Here is a 13,757-nt window from a genome sequence, read left to right on the forward strand (position 1 = left end):
GCCTGACTTCCTTTGCGGGAAGAGAATGGGTGTGAGAAGCGTATGGGGAGTGCTAGGCCTTCTTGACTCTGTCGCCCGGGGAATCTCAACCTGAGGAATGTGGGTGTGGAGGGCCCACTGAGAAGACGTATCTCATACAAGTTATTTTTTAATATATGCCCCCAAGGCTTTGGGACCGTGGCTCCACCCTTTTCCATCATCTCCAGTTACAATAAAGCAGGCATTGAAAGAAGAACATGACGGATGCTATTTTTGGGCTGCTGAGCCTCCTTGTGAGAGAATGGTACTCGCCAAGAAAGATGCATTTGCCTCTGCCTCTTCCTTGGGACCTCCATTCCCAGTGGAATTAAAATATAAAGGGGTGAATTTGGCGGTCATCTAAAAGGGGGAATTTTCAAGAAGGTGTGTTAAAGTTCTAAAGGCTAAAAAGAAGAAGAAGAAAAAAAAAGAAACTGGAACTGAGTTAAAATGAATTTTGCTCTTGAAGTGAATATATAATGCTTTGGGGAGGCAAGAACCTGTCCCCAGGCCCCCCTAAAAATGGTCAGCCCTAAGGGGAGAGTGGGCCTCCCCAACTCCAGCACATCTTCAGCAATCTGCACACAGCACCACATGCCTACAAATATTTTTACTTTTAATCTGGGTAGTTAGGATACTAGGGACAGCCTAACACATAGTATGCATAGCAGGTTCTTTTTAAACGAAAACTTTTCTTTAAAAAGTAGGCCGTCAGCATAACACGTATGTGTATTTTTGCATAAACAAATAGGAATTGACTTTAGAACATGCTTACTTGCCTTCATTGGTACAGTCTTTGACCGTTTCTATTGCAAGACAAACCCCAACAAAGCAGGTCCTTCTGAGGTCTTTGGGGTCCCAGCCTTTGCTGGCTTTTGCAGCATCTCCATCGAGTCAGGGGAAAGGACGCAGGCAGTGTTATCCTTTGTTGGCAACTCAGGAACGGAAAACGTTTCAACTCATTCTCACCATTTAGTAAAGAAAACTCGGGGACCACCTCAGGTCTCCGTGTTCTATTATGAAACTCGTTCAAATCTCTGTCCCCAGTTTGAACTCCTTGACTCCTTGAAAATGGAATCTGCCTGGGTATGCAAGCCTTTTCCAGCAGGTTTTTCATCTTTTCTGCACAGCTTTAAAAGTGGTGCTTTGCTAACTGTCCTAAGTCAAGCCCAAGCTACCTGCAAATGGGCCATGTCAGGCTCCAGCTCGGGAGTGGAGTCAGGCGGGGGCGGGGCGGGAAGCAGGAGGCTGCAAACAGTTGGGGGAGAAGCCTTCTTCTGTCTCCTGTCGTCAAGGAGAGCTTCCCCCTCTGCAGCTGGAGAGCTTGGCAGAGGGGAGGACCTGGGACCACACACCTGGGACACCATCTTTCTGTGAGAGCCGAGAAAAGGGAGAGCTGGCAAGGCCATGTTAGGGGTTACAAAGGTACTACACTGCACTCTGATCTTCCTTCCTGTAAAGCAGTCCTGCACTTTAGACCAGAAATGTATCTTGCTCAAGATTGTTGACGATGAGCAGCTTAACAAATCGGTGTCATCTAATGATAAAAAGAAAATCATGGGTTTTTTTTCCTCTCTTTTCCAAATATCTACACTTACCATTTAAATTACAGTTCGCTTTGGGCAGCTCTGACTAAATGATGCTCCACAGCCTGGCCTGAAGCCACAGTGGTCAAGGCAAGTATGTATTCGGGTAGAGGAACTTTTTGAAAAAGGTTAGATCCCAAGATGCACACTCATTCCTCCCCGGGGTGAGTTCAGGCAGCAAAAGGATCTATCCACAACCTTGATGGAGACCCAGGTGGCATTTTCAGTGAATTCGCTGGGGACGTGGAGGTAAAAGAGCCGAGACATGGAAACTCGGGAGCGAGGCTCCAAAAGCCGGCCGGAGGCTGAGGGCAGGCCCAGCCAGCCAGGCCTCCTGACCAGGGATGCGCTGAAGCCCTGCCAAAGGGATCAGGTGCAGACAAAACGGTCGCATCTGCTCATTTGGGGTAATGGGTACATGGTGTTTGTTATATATTATCCTTCATCTTTTTCTATTTTTGAAAATTAAAAAATATACCAAGTGCACAAACGATGGAGGGGTTCCTGGTTGACAGTGAGATTAATGAGAGTCGGGGAAAACCACTTCCATCTAGGCTCCCTCTGCCTTTCTTGCCAACCAGCCACGCCTGCACCTCAGTGCCTTCTGCTGCTTCACGGTGTCGCTGTGCGTGAACTGTCCTCTCTCCTCACGAGGCCTTCGCTCCACTGCAGCACTGATTATGTATGGCCAGAACCCTGTGGGCCATGTCCCATGAGCACCAGGAGAGAAGGGGCGTGTCGTCAAATGACCAAAGTCATCAGTCCTGGGAGCAGCACCGAGTAACAGACGGAGCATGTGCTCCAGGACCAGACAGACCTTGGTGAGACTCCTTCCAGGCTCTGCTCCTCTCAGGCCACGGCCATAGGGATGCCTACTTAACCACCCTGAGCCCCCGTTTCCACATCTGTAAAAGGCTAACAGCAAAACTGTTGCGAGGCTTCGAGATGGCCAATGCGGAGCATCTACCCCAGCCCAGCCCACAAGTCTTCACTGAAGGAAGGGAAGGAGAGACGGGAAGGAGAGAGGGGAAGGAGAGAGGGGAAGGAGAGAGGGGAAGGAGAGAGGGGAAGGAGAGAGGGGAAGGAGAGAGGGGAAGGAGAGAGGGGAAGGAGAGAGGGGAAGGAGAGAGGGGAAGGAGAGAGGGGAAGGAGAGAGGGGAAGGAGAGAGGGGAAGGAGAGAGGGGAAGGAGAGAGGGGAAGGAGACAGGGGAAGGAGACAGGGGAAGGAGAGAGGGGAGACAGGGGAGACCTCCAGGGTTAAACTGATTTGAGGGGTGTCAAGCTCCCTGCCTCTGAAAGCGTCCAGCTAAGACCCGCCCCTCACAGGCTGCACCGGAGGGACCCCCTGTTGAAAGTTTCCCAGCCTCTACTCAAGGGGTCACTTTCCCATTTGGGCTGTATTTGTCAACTACTGAACTATTACTGGTTTAATCTTTACCTTAAAATCATACTTTTTAACTTAAAATTCTTACTTAGCCTTAATCTGAGCAAAATAGCCAGTAAAAAAAAGTGCGTTTGATGGCATACCTGTATTTTTATAGTACACATCAATAAGTGTGTATATATATACATATATATATAACTGTTAAAATGTGTCCCACCTAAAACCATCTACCTCATCACTATGAGAAATGTGCTCTCCTGGGTCTGAATTGAGACTAAATATGCTCCAGGGGCCCCTTCTGGGTCTATGATTCTGTTTTCTGAAGGCTGCTTGAATACTGATAATGCTCTTAATTCTTACGGCCCTTTCTGGTCTCCCAAGCATGTTCCCATCTGTGTGTTTCATCTAATCCCCGTGACAACCCTGAGGGCGGGGCAGAGAAGTCACAGACGGAGCCTGGGCCCCTGCAGCACAGGACGCTCCCAAGGCCCTATCAGCGGTCACAGAGGACCTGAATCAGGGCGCAGAACTCTCCGTACCCCCTCCCTCCTTCTACTGCCACACACTGCACAGCCAAATCCCTTCCTGGTACTGTCCAAAATCTCATTAGCAACACAACCCAGATCCAAATCACGATGTTTTATCCATTTAGGTGGCCAGATGCCAGGCTCTGTAGATGAAAATATGCCTCTCTGAGACCCAGAATGTCATTTCACAACCAATGATGACCCATACTGTCATCTGGCCATCAACAGGTTCCACCGAGTAAAGCTATCAAAAATACTAAAGGAGGGCTTCCCTGGTGGTGCAGTGGTTGAGAATCCGCCTGCCAATGCAGGGGACGCGGGTTCGCGCCCTGGTCTGGGAAGATCCCACATGCCGCGGAGCAACTAGGCCCGTGCGCCACAACTACTGAGCCTGCGCGTCTGGAGCCTGTGCCCCGCAACGGGAGGGGCCGCGATGGTGAAAGGCCCGCGCACCGCGATGAAGAGTGGCCCCCGCTTGCCACAACTAGAGAAAGCCCTCGCACAGAAACAAAGACCCAACACAGCCATAAATGAATGAATAAATAAATAAATAAATAAATAAATAAAAATTAAAAAAAAAAAATACTAAAGGAGGGCTTCCCTGGTGGCGCAGTGGTTAAGAATCCACCTGCCAATGCAGGGGACACGGGTTCAAGCCCTGGTCTGGGAAGATCCCACATGCTGCGGAGCAACTAGGTCCGTGTGCCACAACTACTGAGCCTGTGCTCTAGAGTCCATGAGCCACAAGTACTGAAGCCCACACGCCTAGAGCCCGTGCTCCGCAACAAGAGAAGCCACCACAATGAGAAGCCCGCGCGCCACAACGAAGAGTGGCCCCCGCTCGCCACAACTAGAGAAAGCCCGCGCACAGCAACGAAGACCCAACGCAGCCAAAAATAAATAAATAAAATTAATTAATTAATTTAAAAAATACTAAAGGACAATGATAGGGACATTAAAAAGCTAAATCCACACTGCTACTTCATGACCCCTGCAAGGGGGATGGCGGCGGAAGGCTGCCATGGATCATGCCAATGGGCTACAGGCCCTTGGCTCAGTGGTGGGGCTCAGTGGAAGGCCGGGGGAGTCTCAGAATAGGCGGGACCAGCCTCATTATGTGCAGCAGGAACGCCACCTAGAAGACTGGAGACGGGCACCAAGGGATGCATGGCAGACACCAAGGAGTGCAGTATGGCTGTCACCTCGGCCTCGACAACGTCCTCTGCTGTCTGAAGCAGGAGGTGGCAGCACTGTCCTCTCAGTCAGAGTTCCACAAGACAGACCCACTAGCTGATTGCATGGATTTCCACCCACAAGCTGAGAACTGACACCCGTCCCGCTCTACTTCCACTCTTGACACCGGCTCTACCACGACAGCCTGCCGGCCTGGCTGGGAGGGCAGAGCCCCAGGGTAGGTCCTCAGTGAACAGTAGTGAAGCAGGGGATCTACCCTGGGATCCAGGGCTCATTTTCAGAGATCCACAAATCTCCCAAACTGAATGCCCAACTTCATACATACAAGGAACTTTTCTTTGGGCTTCTCACTGGCATGTTAAAGAGGCAGTGGCCCAAGAAGGTAAAAATCATTGCTCTGAACACTCAGCCCTCTTGGTTGCCTGTCCCACGCAAGAACTTGCTGGAAGTGGCACTAATATCCCATCCCTGTGTCCAGAGACTTCACAAAAGCTGAGAACATCTTTGGGAGATTTAAGCTCTCCTTAATCCACTCTTACTTGGGTTCCGTTATTTGCAGCCAAAAGCACCCGCACTGATCCAGAACCACAGGGCCCAGTGGCATCACCCAAGACTGTGAGGGGTGGCAAGGCCTCAGAGTCCACCAACAAAATTCCTCTCAAAGCTCGACCTCTCTGCTCAGCCTCTAGACCGACCATGCATAGCTGCCAGATGCCCAGGGCACAGGGAGCTCACCCAGTTCCTTCCTTTCTCCCATCCCCAGACAAAGGTAACTTTACCTTCTAGCCAGCCAGATACCTGCCCCGGGCCAGGCAAGTACAGAGCCTCTGGAACTCAATGCACACTCTTTGGACACTTGAGAACATCCCAGCTTTGCACAAGAACGTGTTCCCAATTAGTTCACATGTGTATGGTTTGTGCAGACTACATGATGTTCGTGAGCAGGTATGTTTTCAATCGCTTGCAGGGGGGCACACTCCATATGGGGGCACTTCATTGGTAGACAATGATGACACCAGATGTGAAATATAAAATGGAGGTCACATTTCCCCAAGAAGTCACATGATGCAGCAGGCTGGTCAACATGTGAATCAGGCTGATGTTAGGACCAGGCACCCCAGGAGCTAGTTCAGTCCATCAGAGCCCAGAAGTCCTCCCTGGTTCCAGGTGATCACTCAAGCTCAGGAACCAACGCCAGGGATAATGGACTTGCCTCTCTATAAGCAGCTCAGATCAACTGAAAGTGTGAAATACCTGTGGTTAGAGCTAATAAAAGTTATACCTGTCACAAAGATGTCTTAGGTAGGTGAAAACATAAGTAGTGGCAAATACAAACAGAGCTGGCAGCCCTGGAAGACTGTCACTGCCCCACCAGGGTTCAGCAGAGGGCCACACTGCCCCCCATAAGGAAATGTTGAGGCGGGGGGTAGTTTCTATTAGAGCACCCGGCTTACGCAACCTCCACCCGCACCCCCAAAGAGGCTGGCAGACTCTGCGCCTCGAAAACCCCAGAGCATTAAAGCTCCAACCTTCCTGACCTAGCAGAGAAAGGACAAACTACACCTTAAACCACAGACAGAAAAGCTAATTGGCTGCTGGGAGTGAGAACAGACTGGGGGTCAAAACCATGAATGTTTTCATGGAACATTTTCAGCCCCAGTCAGCAGGGACATGCGATTTACAGGAAATTAGGAGACTTACAAAAATGTTAGCCAGCTCAAGTTTCTTTCCTGGGAAGAAAAGTAGGAGAAACTCTAAGAACTGTCTCGGTGAAAGTGCTCTGTTCACTGCAAAGCCCCTGACACGTGTCAGTTATTACTACCAGCAGCTCACCACCCCACACTTCACCCAACCAGTGAAAGGCAATAGAGCCAAAGCCTAACACAAGCTGCACCTGGAGCCTTCAGGCCAGGTCAGCCAGACCCTCACAAGAGGGGCCTGAGGAGCTGCAGCTACATCATGGACCCTAGATATGATCTTGCGCAAGTTACTCTTCCTAGCCCCTGTTCCCCATCTGCATATGGGGGTAATAATAAAACCCTTCTGGAGGAGTCTTGTCAAATGATGAGCAAGCATATCCACATCAAGTGCCTGGTCTGTGTCAGCCCTGCTGGCAGCTATTATTACAGTGGAGCTTCAGGGCTTTTAAGTCAGATTTCCTTATCATTCCTGCTGCCGGGGAGGTCACTGTTCTGAGGCCACAATTTTGACCCTTGTCAGTCACCCTCTCTGCTCAGGTCCAGGACAGAGTGTGAGTCCTGGAGGGGCAAGAACCATTCAAGCCCAAGGAGGTTTGCTCGGAGTAGGCGCTGGTGGGAGGAGGAGGGGCAATCCCAGAGCTCGGGGATCAGGGCCGGGATGAAGTGGCCCTTCTCCACCTCTCCAGCCTCGGCTCTGGCCCTGGCCAGGACAGACCTCAGTTCCAGCCACAAAGTCTAATTGGTGTCCAGTGCCCACGCTCCTGCCGGGCATCACCTCCCCGAGGAGGCCTTCCCTGCCCTTCCACGCCGTCTGCTCCCACAGCCCCCGTGCTTCCCTGATCCCAGTACCGACCACGCTGGGCTGTCGCTCGGTTTGCACCCCTACCTTCCTCGCGGCGCGGTTACTGGCACGGTGCCCTACACTCGGTGGGCGCCCCTGCAGGTCCCGTCAATGAATGAGCCGGGCCCTGGTTGTGACCAGAGCCCCAAGCCCCCGGCGCAGCAAAGGTTTATGAAGCAGCCTGCTTTTTATCTTTCAGATGAATCTGACAACTCCCTCGGCCGATTCCTGGCGTTAACGCCATTTTAAAAGGGGAAAGATCCCCCCCCCCTCCGCCTCCACCCACCCGAGTCCCGCGCCCACCTCCCCGCGCGTTCTCGCCAGGGCAGACAAGGAACCCAAGGGCGGTTACCATGAAAGGGGCTTTCTGCGCGGTGGGCAGGCCCTTCTCACTGGGGTCTCGATCGTCTCCGACTTCTCGATCGCACACCGTCACGCTGGAGTCTGCCGTGGGGGCAAAAGGCCACTCTCCGTCAGCCCCAGAGCGCAGTCCGCCTGTGGCGAGCGCGGCCGGGCCCGGGGCGGCCACACCTCCCTCCCGGAACAAAGCGCCCGGCCGGGTGCCCTCCCTTCCCAGCCTGCCCCGACCGCTCACCGCGCGCTCCAGCCCGGTTCGGCTCCGGCCTCAGGCCGCCTCCTCCATGCCCGCGCCGGCGAGAAGGCAGCGCCGCGCCCGCCGGGCCCCGCGGCAGCCGGACTGACGGCTCCCGGCCCGCGGCCTGACGGCCGCTCTGGCCTGTCCCCGCCCCGGCGCCTCCTTAAAGCGACCGCGCAGCCCGCGCGCGCCCTGGTCGCCCGGCGCGCCGCGCATTCCTTATAATGCAACAGCGGCTGCTAAAAATAGAGCGCCGCCGCCGTGGGCGCAGGGGTGGCCGGGCCTGGCGCCGCGACCCTGCCACCCCGCGGGCCCCAGATTCCCAGGACGCGCGGCCTGACGTTCAGGCCACCCGCGCCGAGCGCCCCGGACCCGGCAGAGTGAGCGGACCCGGCCACGGAACCCCGCCGCCGCCGCCGCCGCCGCCTCCCCCGGGGCCCCGCGCACTTACCCAGGTCCGACCCTCGGCGCGGCGGAGCTGGCTTTAAAGTGGACGCCGAATGGGAATTCGCCCGAGCCTCTTTAAGAGTCTCTGCGCTCCAGCCTTTAAATCTCCGCTCCCGCCCGGCCAACTTCTGAGCCTGCAGACGCCTCCCCCGTCCTAGGCGATCCCAGGCCGCCACCTTAACCGCGTTCCCTTCGAATCCCAGGCCGTGTTTCTTCCTAGATCCAGTCTCCAGCGTTGCTTCCCCCAGACCCTCTCGGTGCCCGGTTCCTGGGCCTAAAGTTCGTTCAGATGGAGGCGACGGACGGGGACGGGCGACACTCGCGATCCATTTCATTGTTTCAGTTCCTCTAACTCCTCTCCATCGGCGTCATTTTTTCCTTATTTTAAAAATTGAGATATAATTCACATACCATATAATTCCAGCTTTTAAAGTGGACAATTCAGTGGTTTTTAGTATAGTCACAAAGTGGCAGCCCCACTATTACCTAATTCCAGATCATTTTCATAACACCCCCCCCCCCTTAAAACAAACAAACAAAAACCGCCGAACCCATTTGCAGTCACTCCCCATTCCCTGCTCCTCCCAGCCCCTGGAAACCACTAATCCACTTTCTGTCTCTATGGATTTGCCTACTCAGGACATTTCATGAAAGTGGAATCGTACATGTGGTCTTTTGTGACCCAGCTTCCTTCACTTCTCAGGATGTTTTCAAGGTTCATCCATGTTGCAGCATGTAGAAATACATCATTCCTTGTCGTGACTGAATAGCATTCCATTGTGTGGGTACACCACATTTTGTTTATCTTTCATCAGCTGATGGACAGATTGTACTTTTGGGCTATTATGAATAAAGCTGCTATGAACATTAGTGTACAAGTCTTTGTATGAACATTTCATTTCTTTTGGGTATATATCAATACCTAGGAGTAGACTTGTGGGTCATGTGCGAGCTATACTTAACATTTTGAGGAACCCCCGAACTGTTTTCCAGAGCAGCTGTGCTATTTTATATTCCAACCAACAATGTGTGAGAGTTCCATGTCTCCACATCCTCACCAACACTTGTTATCATCTCTTTTTGATTACAGCCATCCTGGGGGGCGGGGGGTGGTATCTCACTGTAGTTTAGATTATCAGTGTCATTTTTGAGATGTTCTTTTTGTAGACGGACCTTGATGATGACTTGGAACCAGCTTCACACATCTGGGAAACTCATTCCCTTATCATTTTGAGAGCTTCGCCCACCACCCCAGGTCTCAGGAAACTTTGCTACCCTGAGTCATTCATGCCATGGTGGTTTCAATTGGCACCCCAGGCATCCAAGCAGACATTGTGCCCCCTGCACCCACTCCCACCTGCTGTTCTGAAGGCCCCGTGGACCCCTTGAGTCCCCATGGCTCGGGGGAAGGTTTGGGTGCCATCAAGAGTATCTCATCTTGGTAGGGAGTAAAAGAACTGGTTGACGAGGGGGCCTGAGGGACAGATGTTCATCTTGACTGGCTGGTCTTGGCCTGTGACCTGCCTCTTCCTCCCCCTTCCATTTACCACAGGGCTTGGGGGAGGCAGGCAGGGGTCTGTGTGTCCTGGTTGTCTCTGCACATGAGTCAAAGGTTTGTCTTTATACCTCTTTCATACACAAATCTTTAAGAACCTGTTTCCCTTAGAAATGGAACTTAACCAGCTAGTAATCACACACAAGTACCTGGGGTTCTCTAATGGTGAGATTAGACCCTGCAGGTTGTGGCTGGGGTCTTACAACAGGGTGTTCATCCCATTTGGGCTGCCTCTTCTGCTCTTTGAGCCCTGAAATAAAGCAGGGCTCAGCTGCTGGCAAATAGGAGCTTTAGAGAACAGGGTCACTGAGCAGAAAAGTGAGGCCTGGGATTGATGGTTCATTCATTCAGTAAATACTGCCAGAGCACCTACTATGTGCCGGTGCTGTGCAGAGTCCTACCTCCAAGCAAACTCAGAGCACCAAAGGAGGGGTAAGTGGTGTGGAATCAAGAGGCACGGGGGTGGGCAGAGGGAGCCCAAGGAGGGGCATGTAACCCAGTATGGGGAGGGGCAAGTGCCCAGGGCAGGTTTTCTGTGAGAGGTGATGATGGAGCCAGGGTTTGATGGACAAAGACCAATCAGCTAGGCTAAGAAGGGAGGGAGAAAACCTTATAGGCTGAGGTATGACTGAGCTGAAATCTTTCCCCAAACTCCAGCAGATCCCCATGGCTGACCAGGTGTGCATGGGGCATGATAAAAGGCCAAGAACCCAGGCAGGGCTCAGGCCAAATTTCAGACCCTGAGGTCCAAGGCCAGACCCGAGGCCAGGAGACAGTTCCTGGAATAGGACAAAGATCGGAGCTGTGACCCAGCGTAGAACTTCCCCGCTCAGCGACCAGAGCAAACACGCCTGATGCACTGCAGGACGTCCCGTGCCAGCCTCTCTGCCCAAACCTTGCTGAGTGCCATGCCTCACAGAAGACCCACGCTGGTGTCTTGGGGTTCAGTAGGCAAACCTGGGGGGCCTGTGGACTTCAGGGCCAGGAGCCAGCCAGGTCACTGTGGCACAACCTTCCTCCAGAACTCTCTGCCCCAGTGCGGCCCCTGGGGGTTCAGGCAGCTCTGGGCTCCGGAGCACTCACAGCGTGCCAGACACGGGCACAGTGATGGGTCTGCACGCCTCCCAAGGACCCGGGCAGAAGGTCTCACTGGCCCTGCTTTAGACATAGGAGACCGCAAGCCCAAGCCAACCCAGCCAGTGGACTGAGAGTCAGGGCCTTCCCAACACAGAGCCTCCACCCTCTCCCCTGTGTCTGGTGGCCTCGGCGGGCAGGTCAGTTGGTCAGTTGTGTGTGTGTGTGTGTGTGTGTGTGTGTGTGTGTGTGTGTGGTGTTGGGAAAGCAGGGAGAAGGTGAAGAAAACACTAGCACTCATTCCAGTCCCAGTCTCCTCGGGCACGTGGCTGGAATTTATCTTTTGCTGACCCTGGAGCACCAGCGATGGGTTAGCCGAAGAGCCTCACGCCACCCACAGGCCTGTCCTTTCCCTCAGCTGACCTTTCTTCTGTGCCAACTACAAGACCTTTTGCCAGTGATCTGGCACCAAGAACTACATGGTCATCTCTCAGGGCTGTCATGGTCTTTACCAACGCAGGTTCAGCCGTTTCTCAGCTTCAGCTCTCCCTGCTACCCCTCTGCACCTGCCACAGCTGCCCCAGCCCCACTAGGAGCTGCGCCTCACAAGATTTTTTTCTCTGATGCTTATGGTTACTGATGCTTGTGGTCTATCCTTTGCATGGGCTCCCTCTTGCTCTCTGGGGCCAGAAGAGCAGCTTTTAGTCAATCGACTTCCCACTCATGGCCAAACTTCTCCCCAGAGTTGTCCATACTCAACTAACATTTGTTTCTGATCATTTATTTTTCTCCACTTCGTCCTTCCTCTGTTTAAACTAAAATCCAGCGGTTTTTAAACATTTGGGGGGACTTCCCTGGTGGCACAGTGGATAGGACTCCATGCTCCCAATGCAGGGGCCCGGGTTCGATCCCTGGTCAGAGAACTAGATCCCACATGCATGCCACAACTAAGGAGCCTGCATGCCGCAACTAAGGAAGCCACCTGCCACAACTAAGACCCGGCACAACCAAATAAATAAATAAATAAATAAATATTTTAAAAGATAAATAAATAAACATTTTGGCTGCAACCCATAGCAATAAAGAGGTTTGACATTGCAAACCAGAACACAGACATACACATGCAAGTGCAACAAAAATTTCATGAAACAATACTTATTGTTACTATGTGCCATGCACTCTGATCTATTCTATTATATTCTGTTTCATTAGAAAATGCTAGCAAGACCTACTAAATTGATTTCACACCCCACTAATGGGTTGTGACCTACAGTTTGAAAAACGTTGAACCGCGTTTTGACACCTATAGCCTCAGGGTAGTGACATGATAGAAATTTGTCAAGAAAGAAAAGTCTACTCTAAGATTTTGAAACACATGCTAGGGACAATAGTTTGAAAAGAGTTCTGAGTTTCATAAGCCCAGGGGATTTCCTCTTCTAAGTAGGACCCGGTAGGCTGCGGCTGGTCAATTCTCCTATTGCAACAAAATGAGATGAGGCTCTCCAGCTGTTCCCTCTCCCCTCCCCAAGGACATTTGCTAATTCAGGGCACTGGCTGATGATCAATCTTTGTCCAGAAAGAAGACTTCTAATGGAATAAAGAGAAACCAGTAAAGCTTTTACTGGTCACATGGTATTGGAACGAATCTAAATGCATCTAAAAAGCAGAGTGAAATCTTCCAAAGTCCCACAGTGCTTAGAAAATAAAGCCTTCCCAAGAAGAAAGAGCCTGCCTCAAAAACAAGGCCAGCTCCTGCCTCTTCCTGAGATTTGCCAGATTTTGAAGCTCCGTGGGGACAGTGTCCAGACAGCAGGACTGGGAACTTCTGAAGGGTAGAGCTGATTCTCCATAACCTTCCATGGCTTAGGAGACAAGAGATCTGCAAGGCTCTCAATCAAAATCCACATGTGAGGAATAGGGGTAAACCGGAGATATGTTGAGTCTTGTAAAAACTGAAACCCCGCCCCAACCCAGCTCAGTCCTTCAATGGATTGAGATGATCACTTCTCAACCCACCTGCTTATCAGAGGAAAGAGGGAACACTCTGTGGGTCAAATGACATCATCTGGAGTCTCTCTACTTCTTATTTACAATGTGTGTGTATAGTAAAACATAACTAGTCCTGTGAAGAGGCATGAACATGTAATTGATAAGGAAGAGAAAAAATTGTAGACACCCAGATCGTTCAGATATTGGAGTCAGTAGACAGAACTTTGACTGTGGAGGAACTGGAACTCTCATACACTGCTGGTGGAGGTGTAAAATGGTATATCCATGCATCAGCCAGAGTGCATGCAGGATACAGAAACTACACAGTACTTTGGAGAGGAAATTTTAATATAAAGAATTATTAAGTATTAGAGGGGACTGCCTACTAAGGAGAGAAGAGAACTCTAAAGAATATAGTTATAGCAGATGTTGGGAGCAGCCTCTCAGGCTGAGACAGAGCACCCAAAGAAGGAACAAGTCTGTATGAGTCCCAACCCTCACCTTCTACCAGGGGGGCTGAGAACCATACCTTGTTGGAGATTATGTAGCCATGACCCACTGGATGATGAAGAGGTTTGCTGAAGGTCTATGCAGGTGGTACTCATTGGAAAGCATGCCTCTTGGTGCTGAGGGAAGCCATCCACGGACGGGTGCCACACTGTGGAAATTGCTGGAAAACTTCCCACAGGAGTGATGCATTGGAAGATCAACCTCTAGGGTTTTGGAGGAAGCTGCCCATGGAGATGTGCTTTGTATTTCTGGTTGCCACATGCTGCAGGAATCTGCCATGTGAGCACATCAGAACCAGGAAGAGAATTCTCTTTCTCCTGCAGTGACTGCCAGTGC

The 13,757-nt window shown here is 51.7% G+C and overlaps 1 protein-coding gene across 5 annotated transcripts in view; it reads right to left on the minus strand.

Annotated features, from left to right (window-relative positions):
• The window catches only part of MRAS (muscle RAS oncogene homolog), a 57,787-nt gene extending 49,146 nt beyond the window's left edge, over positions 1-8,641 (minus strand). For 2 of the 5 annotated variants that reach the window (XM_059920235.1, XM_059920239.1), the window contains exons 1-2: positions 7,847-7,969; positions 7,604-7,695 (exon numbers count right to left, since the gene is read on the minus strand). The gene's annotated coding sequence lies outside the window, so the exon portion shown is untranslated. Of the gene's footprint in view, positions 1-7,603; positions 7,696-7,846; positions 7,970-8,297 lie in introns of those variants that run through there. The other 3 variants (XM_059920236.1, XM_059920238.1, XM_059920237.1) reach the window with 3 other exon arrangements.
• Between the last annotated feature and the right edge of the window lie 5,116 nt (positions 8,642-13,757).

The sequence above is a fragment of the Balaenoptera ricei genome, chromosome 4, assembly GCF_028023285.1.
Source record: "Balaenoptera ricei isolate mBalRic1 chromosome 4, mBalRic1.hap2, whole genome shotgun sequence".
NCBI lineage: Eukaryota > Metazoa > Chordata > Mammalia > Artiodactyla > Balaenopteridae > Balaenoptera > Balaenoptera ricei.